This window comes from Rhamphochromis longiceps, linkage group LG5 (genome assembly GCF_057381845.1).
Source record: "Rhamphochromis longiceps isolate RC_006_pf linkage group LG5, R_longiceps_female_GT1.1, whole genome shotgun sequence".
NCBI lineage: Eukaryota > Metazoa > Chordata > Actinopteri > Cichliformes > Cichlidae > Rhamphochromis > Rhamphochromis longiceps.
Genome location: NC_140561.1, coordinates 2,793,468 through 2,808,010, shown reverse-complemented (window position 1 = coordinate 2,808,010; position 14,543 = coordinate 2,793,468). Strand labels below are relative to the sequence as shown.

General features: G+C 43.9%; 1 protein-coding gene and 1 long non-coding RNA gene across 2 annotated transcripts in view; one reads left to right on the top strand and one right to left on the bottom strand.

Annotated features, from left to right (window-relative positions):
- LOC146669047 (calcium-dependent secretion activator 1-like) overlaps positions 1-14,543 on the top strand; it is a 337,734-nt gene that overhangs the window by 39,737 nt on the left and 283,454 nt on the right. The gene's annotated exons all lie outside the window — the stretch shown is intronic.
- LOC146669048 (uncharacterized) overlaps positions 1-14,543 on the bottom strand; it is a 77,556-nt gene that overhangs the window by 2,590 nt on the left and 60,423 nt on the right. Inside the window, exon 2 of the long non-coding RNA XR_014911668.1 lies at positions 1,680-1,920. This is a non-coding gene — a long non-coding RNA (uncharacterized LOC146669048). The remainder of the gene's footprint in view (positions 1-1,679; positions 1,921-14,543) is intronic.

Here is a 14,543-nt window from a genome sequence, read left to right as displayed (position 1 = left end):
AGTGCTTTCAACACCATCAGGCCGACCCTCCTGGGTGATAAGTTAGCAGCGATGCAGGTGGATGCTTCTCTGGTGTCCTGGATTGTTGATTACCTGACAGGAAGACCACAATATGTACGTCTCCCACAGTGTGTGTCTGACAAGGTGATCAGCAACACAGGGGCACCACAGGGGACTGTCCTCTCCCCCTTCCTCTTCACCCTCTACACCACAGACTTCAGCCACTGCACAGAGACCTGCCATCTTCAGAAGTTTTCTGATGACTCTGCGGTGGTTGGATGCATCAGCAGGGATGATGAGACAGAGTACCGGGCTGTGGTCGACTCCTTTGTCACGTGGTGTGAGCAGAATCATCTGCAGCTCAACGTGGCAAAGACCAAGGAACTGATCGTGGACTTCAGGAAGACCAGGAAACACTTGACCCCTGTTTCAATTCAGGGGGTCAGTGTTGACATTGTGGAGGACTATAAATACCTTGGAGTACACATTGACAATAAACTGGACTGGGCTAAAAACACCACAGCACTTTACAGGAAGGGCCAGAGTCGTCTCTATTTTTTGAGGCGACTGAGGTCCTTCAACATCTGCCAGAAAATGCTGAGGATTTTCTATGAGTCTGTTGTGGCCAGTGCGATCCTCTATGCTGTTGCATGCTGGGGGAGCAGGCTGAGGGTTGCAGATGCCAACAGACTTAATAAACTAATCCGTAAGGCCAGCAATGTTGTGGGGATGGAGCTGGACTCCCTCAAGGTGGTATCGGAGAGGCGGATGCTGTCCAAGATAAAGACAATGTTGGATAACACCTCCCACCCACTCCATGACATGTTGGTCAGTCACAGGAGCTTGTTCAGTGAGAGACTGAGATTACCGAAAAGCACCACTGAACGACACAGGAAATCATTCCTGCCTGTGGCCATCTCCCTGTACAACGCATCCACTTAACACACTGGTTACTGCTACAGCTACACATGTTTCTTTTCCAACTATTTATTTATGAGTGACTTATGTATGTATGTATGTATATATATATGTATATATTGTACTATTCTTAGTTAGTGTATTGTCTGTCTTGTCTTAATGTTGGTTTAAAATGGAGCACTGTAACAAAAAATAATTTCCCCCAGGGATCAATAAAGTATTCTGATTCTGATTCTGATTCTGATGTACTTCTTGGCAAGTAAAATTTTACTTTGTTTTATGACCGCAGCCCTTGAGACTCGACTGACGCCACAAACCACCGTCAAACCTCTATTCAACGTACTGAAACCAGCACCAACCACTACTGCACTCCACGGCCGTACCACCGGAACACGGCCGTATCATAAACCAAACCTACGGACGTGTTTCGCTTCCGCGTTGCCAGTGTTCAACTGCACCGTGAGCCAGCATCTGCTTTTCCTTAAATCAGCTTCTATTTCATAGCCAGGACTTTACCGACACCATAAACAACTTCAAAACCTCGACTTCAATGTACTGAACTAATGGCCGCGTCTTCAGAAGAAATTCTAATGTATTATTGCTACAGAAGCCAGTATTAGACAAAATTAAATGTGGAAGGTAAAGTGGCTGCAACTAGCTCAACGTAGTATCTTATTAGTTTCTCGGTAGAAGCAGTTTATTTAACACACTGGAATTCAGCCTCAACTTATGTTGTTAGTATCTCGCGCCAAAAACCAGACACCGACAAATTTACTGTGAAAATACGTGTAACTCAGTGAACAGATTAATTTGGAAAGCCCAATATGCACATTTGGTATTTATAATACAACAGGCTGTGCTTACCTTTTTATATTTGGACCGGTCCTCTGTTCACCTCGCCTCACGATCTCACCAAAGGCCAAATCTGCCCCTCCTCAGCACACCAAAGATCCGGGTCACACGGCACCAAGTTGTTGAAATCTCCCAATTTGAATCTTTGGGCTGAAGGAAGGACAATACTCGGTGTATTTATGCTCAATCAACAATCATTTATTTCCATACAATTCAACACTTAAGAGCATAAGGACCATCATGATGGGGAGACATGCCTGAAGAGGGTCGCAGCAGTCTCAAAATGGTGACGGGTTGCTCAGCTTTTTATAGTCTCTAGTGGCCCCCATCTAGTCGTAAAAGCCAAAACATCACATTCTTTCTCTGTTACAGCGCCTAAGTTATGACCTCGGCTCCCTGTCTTTCTCTGCTTTCTGTAAGGTGGGGGTGTGGAATGTGGTCTGTCTCTTCTATTATCGGCACAAGGTCCTCTGCACACAACATTCTCTTCATGATTCAGCAGTATGAAATGTCAAGAAACAGTGTAACACATTCAACAGTGTCGAGTAATACAGATCAATCCAATAGATGTAATGATTTTCACACTCTTTTAGGTCAGAAGTATAATGCAAACTAAGACTACATACTGATCACACACTCTATGTTAAAGGGTATAATATGATCTACAGCAGTATCATACTTCAACTACTTTTGATTACATATATAAGGTAACATATGATAACAGAATAATATCACAGAACCCTTATCGTAAGGGGAGCTACCAGTCCTGTGGACGAGCTACTTTCTATTTTAAATTCCCTGAATTTAAAATACTCTCTAGACCCAGTCTAGACCCAGCTGGGGAGCTACCCAGAGCTCTAAACCCACTTAACAAACAAACAAACAAACAAACAAACAAACAAACAAACAAACAAACAAACAAACAAACAAACAAACAAAACAGTATATAAAATCAAAACAGATAAAATCAGAACAGTAGATAAAATCAGTAGTTAATGTAAGTTTTGAAATTTAAGCTTAACAAACAAACAAAACAGTATATAAAATCAAAACAGATAAAATCAGAAATAGATAAGATCAGTAGTTAGTGTAAGTTTTGAAATTTAAGCTTAAAAGTGTGGATTTGGTGCTTTATTCAAATGCAGCTGAGAACAGGTGAGTCTTCAACCTGGATTTAAATAAACTGAGTGTTTCAGCTGATCTGAGGCTTTCTGGGAGTTTGTTCCAGATATAAGGAGCATAAAAGCTGAATGCAGCTTCTCCGTGTCTGGTTCTGACTCTGGGAACTGATAAAAGACCGGATCCAGATGACCTGAGGGATCTGGATGGTTCATACTGGGTCAGGAGGTCACTGATGTATTTTGGTCCTAAACCATTCAGAGCTTTATAGGCCAGCATCAGAACTTTAAAGTCTATCCTCTGACGGACAGGCAGCCAGTGTAAAGACCTCAGAGCTGGACTGATGTGGTCCACTTTTTTGGTCTTAGTGAGGACTCGAGCAGCAGAGTTCTGAATGAGCTGTAGTTGTCTGACTGATTTTTTAGGTAGACCTGTAAAGATGCTGTTACAGTAATCAAGCCTACTAAAGATGAATGCATGGACTAGTTTTTCCAGGTCCTGTTGAGACATCAGATCTTTTATCCTTGAAATATTCTTGAGGTGATAGTAAGCTGACTTTGTTATTGTCCTAATGTGTTTTTCTAAGTTTAGGTCTGCATCCATCACGACACCCAAATTTCTCGCCTGGTTTGTGGTTTTTAGATGTATAGATTGAAGTTCTCTGGTGACCTGTAATCGTTTTTCTTTGGCGCCAAAGACTATTACTTCAGTTTTGTTTACTAGGGTCTAATATATATACCCTTACTAGGGTATATATATTAGACTTAATAGTCACTATATACAGTAATTGACTTCTATTCCTTTTACATCAAATTAAAACTTTGGGTGTCAGATAATTATTTATTAAAAGCTAGACATTTTAAATGAGAATAAGAAAGAAAAGTATGTCTTTGTGCCCCCTTTTCCCTGTTAATGCCCTATCGGCCCCCCTGGCTAAACTTTGCTAGATCCGCCCCTGCACAGTTACCAGCGTCAGCTACGTAGAAAAAGATCCTGGTGTAGAAAGTAATATTAAATAAATTCTAACAACAGCTTATCAAGCTTAAACGTGCTGCTGTTGTTTATCCACTGGTTTCCTCTTTCTGGTGCAAAGTGGGCCAAAAACAAACAAGAGAGACGGACTCGCGACAGAAAAGCCGATCAGCTGATCATTAAGCAGTTTCATGATTGAAGTAGCAGCAAGAAGAGGCAGTCGCTTGTTAAGCTTAACGCAGGAATGCTTTACAAACATTCAGAGATGGACTTACACACTTGCTTTACTTCTCTCGGGGATAACTTTGTCGGAGATGAAATGCCGGGTTGCTAGCGAAGCTCCACATGCTATCCAGACCACCGACAGGTCCCGCATGCCACAGCCGCTCTATCACGTGATGCATACTGCTCCGACGTGCTAACGTTCTGAGGCGAGTTACGGCCTGTTGCAAGTTTTGTGAGGTGCTTTCGTGATATTTAATGGATCGGATTACATTTTTTATTTTTCTCCGATATCCGATCCAGTAATTTAGGTCAGTATCGGGCCGATACCGATACGTAATATCCAGAGGTGTGGACTCGAGTCACATGACTTGGACTCGAGTCAGACTCGAGTCATTAATTTTATGACTTTAGACTTGACTTGAAAAAATGTTCTAAGACTTGTGACTTGACTTGGACTTTTACACCAATGACTTGGGACTTGAATTGGACTTGAACCGGTTTACTTGAAAAGACTTGATATTTTACCCCAAATATAAAATTTAACATGCATATTATATAGAGATTGAAAATGTGACGTCATTCACGGGTAGAACCGCAAAGGATTCTGGGAACTCGTGGCAAGCGGTACTAGCGCACGCAGGCTTTCAATTAAAATCAGTTAAACAGCGATGAAAAGAAACACAAAAATGTCAAGAAGCCGTTGTATTATTAACTGCAATAGCCGGTCGCATGACAGCCACGGGAAGCCGACGGGTAAAGAGATCGGTTGTTATCGGATTACGTCGTTGAAGAGAAATTGTTCAAGCCATGTTTCCGAAGTAACAAAGACGCGACGGATGGCCTGGATTGCAGCCATTCAAAGACCAAATATAACGTCCCAGAACACTCCAGCTCACAGGTTAGTCTGCTCCAAGCATTTACACGAAGGTCAGTGTTTTTTAGTAGTTAATACGTCATTTTCATAACATAATTGGTGATATAGGTTACAAGCAAGTCTGGCGCTGAACAGAAATTGTCGCGCTATGCTCCTTTATTTATTGTGCATAAATAGTGAATTGTCCTGACACAATATTGCGTTTCGCTTCTGTTATTATGGTACATTGACAAAAACATATACTTTTATTCACAGGATAAAACAGGTTTTTTGTATCACTAATTGCCCAGTGCGATTACAGACTGCGGTAAAGTGAGCCGTCATTTGTGAGCCGCGGTCAAGCCAGCCGCCTCCTATCCGCGCGGTGATTACAGCATACAATATTGTTGTCACTGCTACATTTCTGTAACGCTACCAGAAATTATTTCCACTACTAATTAATTACCGTTGAGCTCAAATGTCCTATTAATAAACGGTTAAGGAATGTGTATTTATGACAACAATTTGTGAGACTGGTAAACTTATGATACGTACGATGGTCTTTCGTTCTACACGGTGCATTTCAAGGTCCTGCACCCATCCGTCGGTAAACTGTACCTGGGCTTGTTGCAGTGACCTGAAGTTACTAAACTTCATGAGTGTATGCACTCACTCCAAGAACCGTATAATTATAAATATGCATATAAATATGCTAAGATGAGATAGCTGACTTCATCTAACTAGCAAATGTTGTCCAGGCTACGTTGGTGATACAGTTTTTTTTAATGTCTATGATATTTTTGTCATGCGATTTTAAAGCTGGTCCTACAACCGCATCCAAGAATAACATGCAGCTTATCTCAGAACTGTCGGTGAAAATTATTCTTGGAGCTAGGTTTAATTGAGCTGCATTTTAAAGAGGTGCAATTTCACAATTTGTGTATATTTTCTAAGTTCACTATTTTGTCATGTGTTGAGAAAAACACAGATTTAAAATTACATGGTCTAATATTTACATTTAGCATAACTGCAACATTATTTTTTCGTTTTTTTTTTTTAAAGACTCGAAAGGACTTGAAATTCAAAGTTTCAGACTTGTGACTTGACTCGGACTTTTACACCAGTGACTTGAGACTCGACTCTGACTTGCCTGACATTACTTGAGACTTGACTTGAGACTTGAGGATAAAGACTTGAGACTTACTTGAGACTTGCAAAACAATGACTTGGTCCCACCTCTGGTAATATCGGATCGGTCCATCTCTAGTGGCATCTGACTAGGATGCCTCCTGGACTCCTCCTAGGTGAGGTATTTCAGGGGTGTCCTACTGGGAGGAGGGCCCAGTCAGACCCAGGACTCACTGTAGGTGTCCTGTAGGTGTAGTGCACAACACCCTCATTTGATACTCCCCCTGAATGCTCCTCCCCATAGAACCCTCCCTGCATAACTATAGACCAAGTGAGGAGAGAACTGAGGAGGCAACGGCCCAGGAACACAGCAGGCCCAGACGGGGTGTGTTCACAGCTGCTGAAAACAGCTGCTTATCCAACAATAATTGCGACAGACACATTTCAGTAGCATTGCACCCTTGCAGAAAATAAAAAAGTAGCACCACCTGGAGGCTCTCCTAAGGGTTAAAGGGGTTGAGCAAATTATTGTGATTACCTTTAAAGAATGTCATGCATTTGCTAACAAAGTCTCCAGATTTCATGGAAACGACTGCAATTGGATAAATTAACAATTATAAATAGAAATATTTTAACACTTATGTAATATTCCTTACCGATTTTGGATTCCTGAAGTCTTTAACTATAATCCCTAGTGATGTGCGAATCATGAATGAATCGTTCAATACTTGAAAATCACTTTACTGACTCGTGAATCATGATTCACAAGCCCTACTGACTCATTCACTGACTCAACCCTGTTGCTGTTAGAAAACTCATTTCGTTAGTAGAAATATATCTAGCTTATAATTAAAATTGTGTGGAAAAAAACAACAGCCAGTTTCTTAACAAAAACATTTCTGCTCTGAACTGGAAGAAAAAAACCCTGAGTAGAAGCTCACATCAAGACAACAGCTCCTCGGTTCACAGTAGCATCGCTCTGCTAACATGCTAACAGCACATTGGGGTTACTCCACGTTAACCCTCGTAGCATGAACGAATCACTCACGCACTCACTCACCCCCTCCCTACTGGCTCACTGCTTCTTCTTCTTCTTCTTGTTTGGCAACCAGTGTTAAGGAGCATTTACTAATAAAATAAAATAAAAAATAAATAAATGTTCCCTTAAGAAATCTTAATTTTTTGGCTCTTTTTTGCTCTATAAAAATAGTTGTTTTTCTTTTTTAATCACTTATCTTAGCATTACACTTAAACCCCCACGGATCGCCATTTGGCTTTTTCTACCTTTAAAACCCGGAGAGCAGCCAAATGGCTTTTAGCTAGGCTTTAGCTTCAGCCAAGTGGAAGCTAAATTGGCTAGTCATTCATATGTAAATTGGGTCGTTATCTGGGAATTCTGGAGGGAGGGGAGTGGGGGTGTGTGATTGAGGGCGTGGGGAGCTGCTAAAAGCTGTGCACTTCCTTTTGTGTTTCATCTTGATGCATTCTCAATCATCCAGGGAAATAAATCTCCAAAAGTCACCAACTTGGAGTGTTTCAGTTTGCCATCTTAGGGAGAAATCAACACACATGGGTGTAGGTCCTTTGTTGCTGAGATTTATTGATAAAAACAGTACAAAAAACCAACCATTTGTACACATATTTACAAATGGCCTGCTGAGTGGTGCATGGAGCATGTTCATTGGTTCATGGACCTCCCTGAACTAATGGCATTTATTGCAATTGTGATCTTGCGGGGGGTTTACAGGGTTCCATCTGTAAATGACTGCTGGTCAGCAAACCTGGGAAACCCACAGATCATTGGAACTATGGCACGAAACCGCTTCCAAAACATCATGCAACACCTACGCTTTGATGACAAGTCCACCCGCTGTGATCGAGCAAAGACTGACAAGTTTGCTGCAATTTCCAGTGTGTGGGGATCATTTGTCACCAACTGCATCACGTGCTACAACCCTGGTCTACATATCACCGTTGATGAACAGCTTTTCCCATCAAAGACTCGGTGCTGTTTCCTGCAGTATATTGCAAGTAAACCTGACAAGTTTGGGATCAAGTTTTGGGTGGCCTGCGACCTAAAATCCAAGTACATTTGCAATGTCTTCCCATATCTTGGCAAGGACCCCAATCGTCCCACTGGGGAGAGACTTTCTGAAAATGTAGTAATGAGGCTGATGGAACCATTCCTAGACAAGGGCAGAAATGTTACCACGGACAATTTTTTCACATCGCTTTCACTTGCACAAAAACTTCTTAGACGGAAAACCACCATCCTCGGCACAGTCAACAGGATTCGCAGGGAAATTCCTCAATCCACTAGACAGACAGATCGCAATGAATTCACCACTCAGGTATGTTACAGGTCTTTTGTGGTTCTATGTTTATGTGTTTCATTGTGTGTAAAAGGGCTATGGAAATAGCAATTTATCTTATTTCTTAGGTGTTTTCAACCTCTGCTGCCACGCTGACGGCGTATGCGGCCAAACGGAAGAAGACAGTCTATATTCTTAGCAGCATGCACAGCGTGGTTCAGACTGATAACACCACCAAAAGGAAGCCAAACACTGTCACCCTTTACAACAAAACAAAGTGTGGCGTGGATGTGATGGACCAGATGGTTCGGGAGTACACTGTCCGCAAAGGAACACGGCGCTGGCCAGTCGCCGTGTTTTATAACATGATTGACATGGCAGCACTGAATGCACATGTGCTGTATCAAGCATGCACCGGGACGAAGGAAAGACGGGTGGACTTCCTGGTGGCGCTTGCAACAGAGTTGGCTCGCTCTCATGTAGCTGGGAAGAAGGCAAGAAAAGAACAGTTGCTTCGGACACAACCCTCCACACCGAGCCCTGGAAAAAGAGCCACGTGTCAGGTCAAACACAACTGCAAGAACAATCATGCCACTGTGCGATGTGTTCACTGCAAAAGATACACATGTGGTAAATGCAGACTACAGATACCATGGCAGTGCCAGGATTGTGAGTGATTGCTGAAAATGTTGAATTGTACTCACTCACTTTTTATTATTATTTGTAAATATGTGTACAAATGGTTGGTTTTTTGTACTGTTTTTATCAATAAATCTCAGCAACAAAGGACATACACCCATGTGTGTTGATTTCTCCCTAAGATGGCAAACTGAAACACTCCAAGTTGGTGACTTTTGGAGATTTATTTCCCTGGATGATTGAGAATGCATCAAGATGAAACACAAAAGGAAGTGCACAGCTTTTAGCAGCTCCCCCACGGCCTCAATCACACACCCCCACTCCCCTCCCTCCAGAATTCCCAGATAACGACCCAATTTACATGTGAATGACTAGCCAATTTAGCTTCCACTTGGCTGAAGCTAAAGCCTAGCTAAAAGCCTACCAGCCATTTGGCTGCTCTCGGGTTTTATAGGTAGAAAGGTAGAAGCCTGGGGGATGGTAGTGTTAGGATTTATATGAAAAGGGAAACAAATTAAGTTTGAGTGAAAAGGTACATTTTTTGCACTCTCTGGGTAACTGACTCAGTGACTCAAATAACTCAAAAAACCTTATTCATTTTGGTGAGTGACTCATTCAAACTCGATTCAATAAAAAGAATCGAATTTACCTTCACTAATAATCCCCACCAAAGGTGTGGTATTCTCCTTTGTGATGCTTTGCCTACCTTTGCTCTCTTTCCTTTTTGTGTTTGTTTGTGGGTCTTTCACACTTTTTTTTCAAATACAGCTTGATTAGGGTAAGATCAGGGTCCCAGGACCATAACAACCTTTAGCAATTACAAGCGCAGCCGTTGAGCTTGGATAATCAATTCGTTGCTTCAACTGGCTATCTTTTTAAAAATAGATTTTTCTGCCATTTTCCCCAAAGTCTCTATTGGTGTACAGATTCTTGATGGGAATCTGAAGTTCAGAGATTAGAATAACCAAATTTGTGGGTGCTCCACACCAACTGTGCAGAAATAAAATATAAATACCAAACAGGAGAAATGTATACAAACAAGAGGGAAATATACAAAACAAGACAAAGGCACACAATAGAAAAGGCACGCATTTAAGGATAGGTTGCAAAGTGCTTGGACGTAGTGCAAAAGAATTTGTCTTAGAGTCCATGTGTGAGTGGCCTGACTGATGGGGTTACTCAGACCATGGCTCAGATTGTTTGGTGGGGTGTGGTGAGAGTGTTTGTTCAAATGATCCAGGGGAAGAAGCCATTTGTGAGTCTGGAGGCATGGGACCTGATTGCCCTGAGGCGCCAACGGGAGGGCAGTGGGTCAAAGTGATTGAAGAGTTTCTCCACTGCTGTTTTTGCAGAATTGTTTTTTGTTGCATAAGCTTGTGCCAAACATGTACATTTGTCCATCACCAATAGGATGTAAATAGTCATGGGTTCAAGTCTCAAGATACACGAAGTCTAAGGTTAAAAAGACAGGTAGTTGTGATGATGGTCATGAGACTCTGGTGGTTTTCTCTTCAGGCATGAATTACAAAGTTCAAAGTTCCACAAAACTTTGAAGTTGAGATGAAGAGGAGCTAATCTCTGCCACTGACTTTCCTGTAAGGAAAGCACTTTTTAAAGCACTTTTAAAAACAGTCACAGGACTGATGAAAGGGCTGTACAATAACACCAAACATAAAAAGAAACACAGGCCAGAGGGTACAGAACATAAAAGAGCTGTAGAAATGAAACAATAAAAGAGTACATTAAAAGTAAGATCACAGTCATCTCCTGGTCAAAGGCCAGGTAGTAAAAGAGTGTTTTTAAACAAAATTCAAAACAGCAGGTGAAGGAGCCTACCTATCCTCAGATATGCTGTACATGAGTGTCAAATGAAGGGTCATTGTAACTGGTCAGCTAGGAAAGAATTTCTGCCCATCCTTCTCTATCTGATCCCAGATCTGCTAAGTGTTGGATGGTGTTGGAGCCATGGGTGGCCACACAGTCTGAAGTGTAGAGGGAGTAGAGCAGTGGCGAGAGGACACATCCTGAGGTGCTCCTGTGTTGATGGTGATACTGTTAGAGACGCATCTACCCACCCTCACCACCTGAGTTCTGCCAGTGAGGAAGTCCAACACCCATGCACACAGACGGCTGTTAAGTCCCAGATCCCTGAGCTTTGTGAACAGTCTGCAGGGCACTATTGTGTTAAACGCTGAACTGTAATCAACAAACAGCATTCGCACATAGTTACCCTGTTTCTTGTCCACGTGGCTGAGGGTGGTGTGCAGGACGTGGGCGATGGCCTCCTCAGTGGATCTGTTGGGTCGGTAGGCGAACTGCAGAGGATCTGTGGTGTCTGGGATGGAGGAGGAGATGATGTTCTTCAGCAGCCTCTCAAACACCTTCATTACTACCGAGGTCAGTGCAACTGGCCGGTAATCGTTCAGGGATGAGGGTTTGCTGTTCTTGGGCACAGGGATGATGGTGGATCTTTTGAAGCATGTGGGGACCACAGACTTCGCCAGGGACTCGTTGAAGATGTAAGTGAACACACCTGCTAGCTGGTCAGCACAGCAGCGCAGCAGACGGCCGGTGATGCCGTCACTCTCCTCAGTGCCACTCGGACGTCATGCTCCGCGATGCTGGTCACTGGTCTCTCGCTGATGACGTCACTGTCCTCGGTAGTCAGGCGGTAGATAGCATTAGCCGCCTGGCTAACCTCGAAACGGGCGTAGAACCGATTCAGCTCGTTGGTGAATGCAGAGTCGGCGTTGATCGGCGCAGTGTCCCTGGCTTTGTAGTCCGTAATGGTGCGTAGTCCGTGCCACATACTCCGTGTGTCGCCCTGGTGGAAGCGGGACTCCACACGTTCCCGGTACCTGCGTTTGGCATCTCTCACCGCGCGCCGCACGCCGTATGAGGCCGCTTTGTAGGCGCTCATATCGCCAGTGGCGAGACCCGCGTTGTAGGAGGCGCCAATCGATCTGTCCATCCACGGTTTCTGGTTTGGGAATGTGGTGACTCTCGCAGTGGGGATAATCTCCTCCGCTAGCATATTGACGAAGCATACTGCTACTTCCGTAAACGCGTTGATGTCGACTGCGCATGCTCTGAACATGTCCCAGTCTACGTCGTTGAGTGCGTCCTGTAGCGTAGCTTCTGATTGGGCAGTCCACCGTTTTACTTCCTTCGTGGTCACGTCTTCCCTCCGTATGCTTTGTTTATACTGGGGAATGAGGAAGATGGCGTTGTGGTCAGACTTCCCAAAAGCCGGGTGTGAGACAGCTTTGTAGCCCTGCTTGTATGGCGTGTAGCAGTGATCCAAAATTCGATCCCCTCTCGTTGGACACGAGACATGCTGGTAAAAGTTTGGCATGACTTGTCTGAGGTTCGCTTTGTTAAAGTCTCCTGCTACAATGAGGGCTGCGCCCGGGTCCTTGTTTTGAAGCGAGCTCAGCACATCATGTAATTCGGACAAAGCCATACCTGTGTCCGCTTGGGGTGGGATGTAGACCGCCGTGGCGATGACCGAGGTGAACTCACGGGGCAGATACAAAGGGCGGCACTTAATGCTCAGGAACTCCAGATGTGGCGAGCAGCCGCTGGAGAGAGTAGAAATGCTCCTGGCATCACACCACTTTCTGTTTATCATGAAACACACTCCTCCACCTTTGGTTTTGTTCGACTCTGCAAAAAATAAGTAAAAAACAAGAAAAGTGGATAGTCGGAGCGGAGCGGTCAGGAAGGCGTCTGGACGTGGCCGTGCCATCTTTGTTCTTTATGCATCTTTGCACCATCCCTTCCTCTAACCGTGCTCCAATGCACGCTATCCACCCATCCGAGCTGAAAGACATCCAGAGTGACAAGCGAGTGTGTGGAACATTTATTCAGCCATGTCTCTGTAAGGCATGTAGCTACACTGCCAGTACTCCCACTATAGTTTAGTCAGGACCGTTTGCTTTTCCATCTGACATTTCCCATAGTAACAGATGGTTTGTACCATTTTTTTTAACGCTCCCAACGCTTTACTCCAGTTTTGCAGTCCCAAGTGGTGCAGAGAACAACAACTGAGTTATTTTAAAGTTTTAAAATGCCCAAAGAGCAAAAAATTAAATACAATTGGGCAACCATAGTCAAAAAGTTGATACTTAACAATGTACCAAGGAACTACCAATAGAAACACTTAAAAACATTAAAAAGCACAGTGGAGCTGCTATAATGTAGCTGATATTTTTTTTACCACTCACACGGTGCACATGGCAAAAAACAAACAAAGTACTGTAATTTGTCATGGTCCCTGTGCCTCCCCGGCCAGCCCAGTGTGGCCACAAGTGTTTATTGTTTTTCTCTCGCTCTCTCTCTCCTACCTGTCTGCCTGGGCGGAGCTCTGATTGGGCTCCTGCCCTTGGCCCACCCACCTGCAGCTGATCTCGAGCGAATTGCAGTTCTCTGGCTCTTAAGGCTGGGGCTCTGAGCTATTCGTCGCTGGAATATTGAGTAACTCTCGTTAGTATTGCCTGGCTTCCTTGCGATTCTACTGTTCCCGTGTTTGCCTTCGACTTACCCTCGTCTGTGTAAACAGGTTTACCTGGATCAGCCCTTTTGTGACCCCTGGACCCCGTGAGTAGGAGAGTGAGCTGAGCTGCTTGTGTGGAGACTGTTTGGACAGGGAGCAGAGCGAGTGCGAAGAAGTGTCTCCCCAGCCTATTGATCCCCGGGACCCTGGTGTTTCCCCCCTCCCTTCACGTGTATATAGCGCACCAGTGTGATTAATAAAGTGTCGTTGAACTGTGCTACCTCAGTCTGCGCCTGAGTCCGTTCCACCCCCGTGACAGTAATTAGTACTATAAGCAGAAGATTTTGCCAAATTTCCAGGAAAACCCCGTCAGGTGTTGCGTTTTCAGTTTCACCCCAGATCTTTTTATTCCTCAGGCCTCCAGAGGCGACACCGGAACTCAGTAGTTATTTCACAAAACCTTTATTCATCTTCAGTTACGCATGCACCTTCTAGAAGGGGAGATGTACAGGGCTCTCTGCAGATCTCAACTTCTTTGTCTGTTACAACCAGTTTTATAGAAGCAAACCCTGCATCATAAAACCCACATGGTGTGTTGTAAACCCAAAACACTGTGTTTGTGTATGTATGTGTGAGCACGTGAGTGCCTGCGTATGCGCATACCTGTGTGTGCGTATGTGTGCGTGTGAGTGTGTGTGTCGTAACAGTTAAAGCACTGTGTGTGTGTCTCTGTATATGTGACTTCCTGCTGGTCATAAAAAGTTCATCTCCCCTCACCCAAGCTACACCAAACTCCTCTACAAAACATGGTTACCAGGTCACAAGCACTGAGACCCCCACTCTACTTCCATTTGGCAGTTTCCACTGGGCCATTGGCCTCTTGTCTTACTTTTACAGCTAAGCATGTGGAGGGTCTCCTGCAAACTTGTGACAGTTGTGACAGTTATGAGCCTTTATTACATTCAGGGACAAAGGTAACAGACTTCTCCTCTCTTTCCTATCTGTTCCATACAGTCCTAGCATCCTCCAA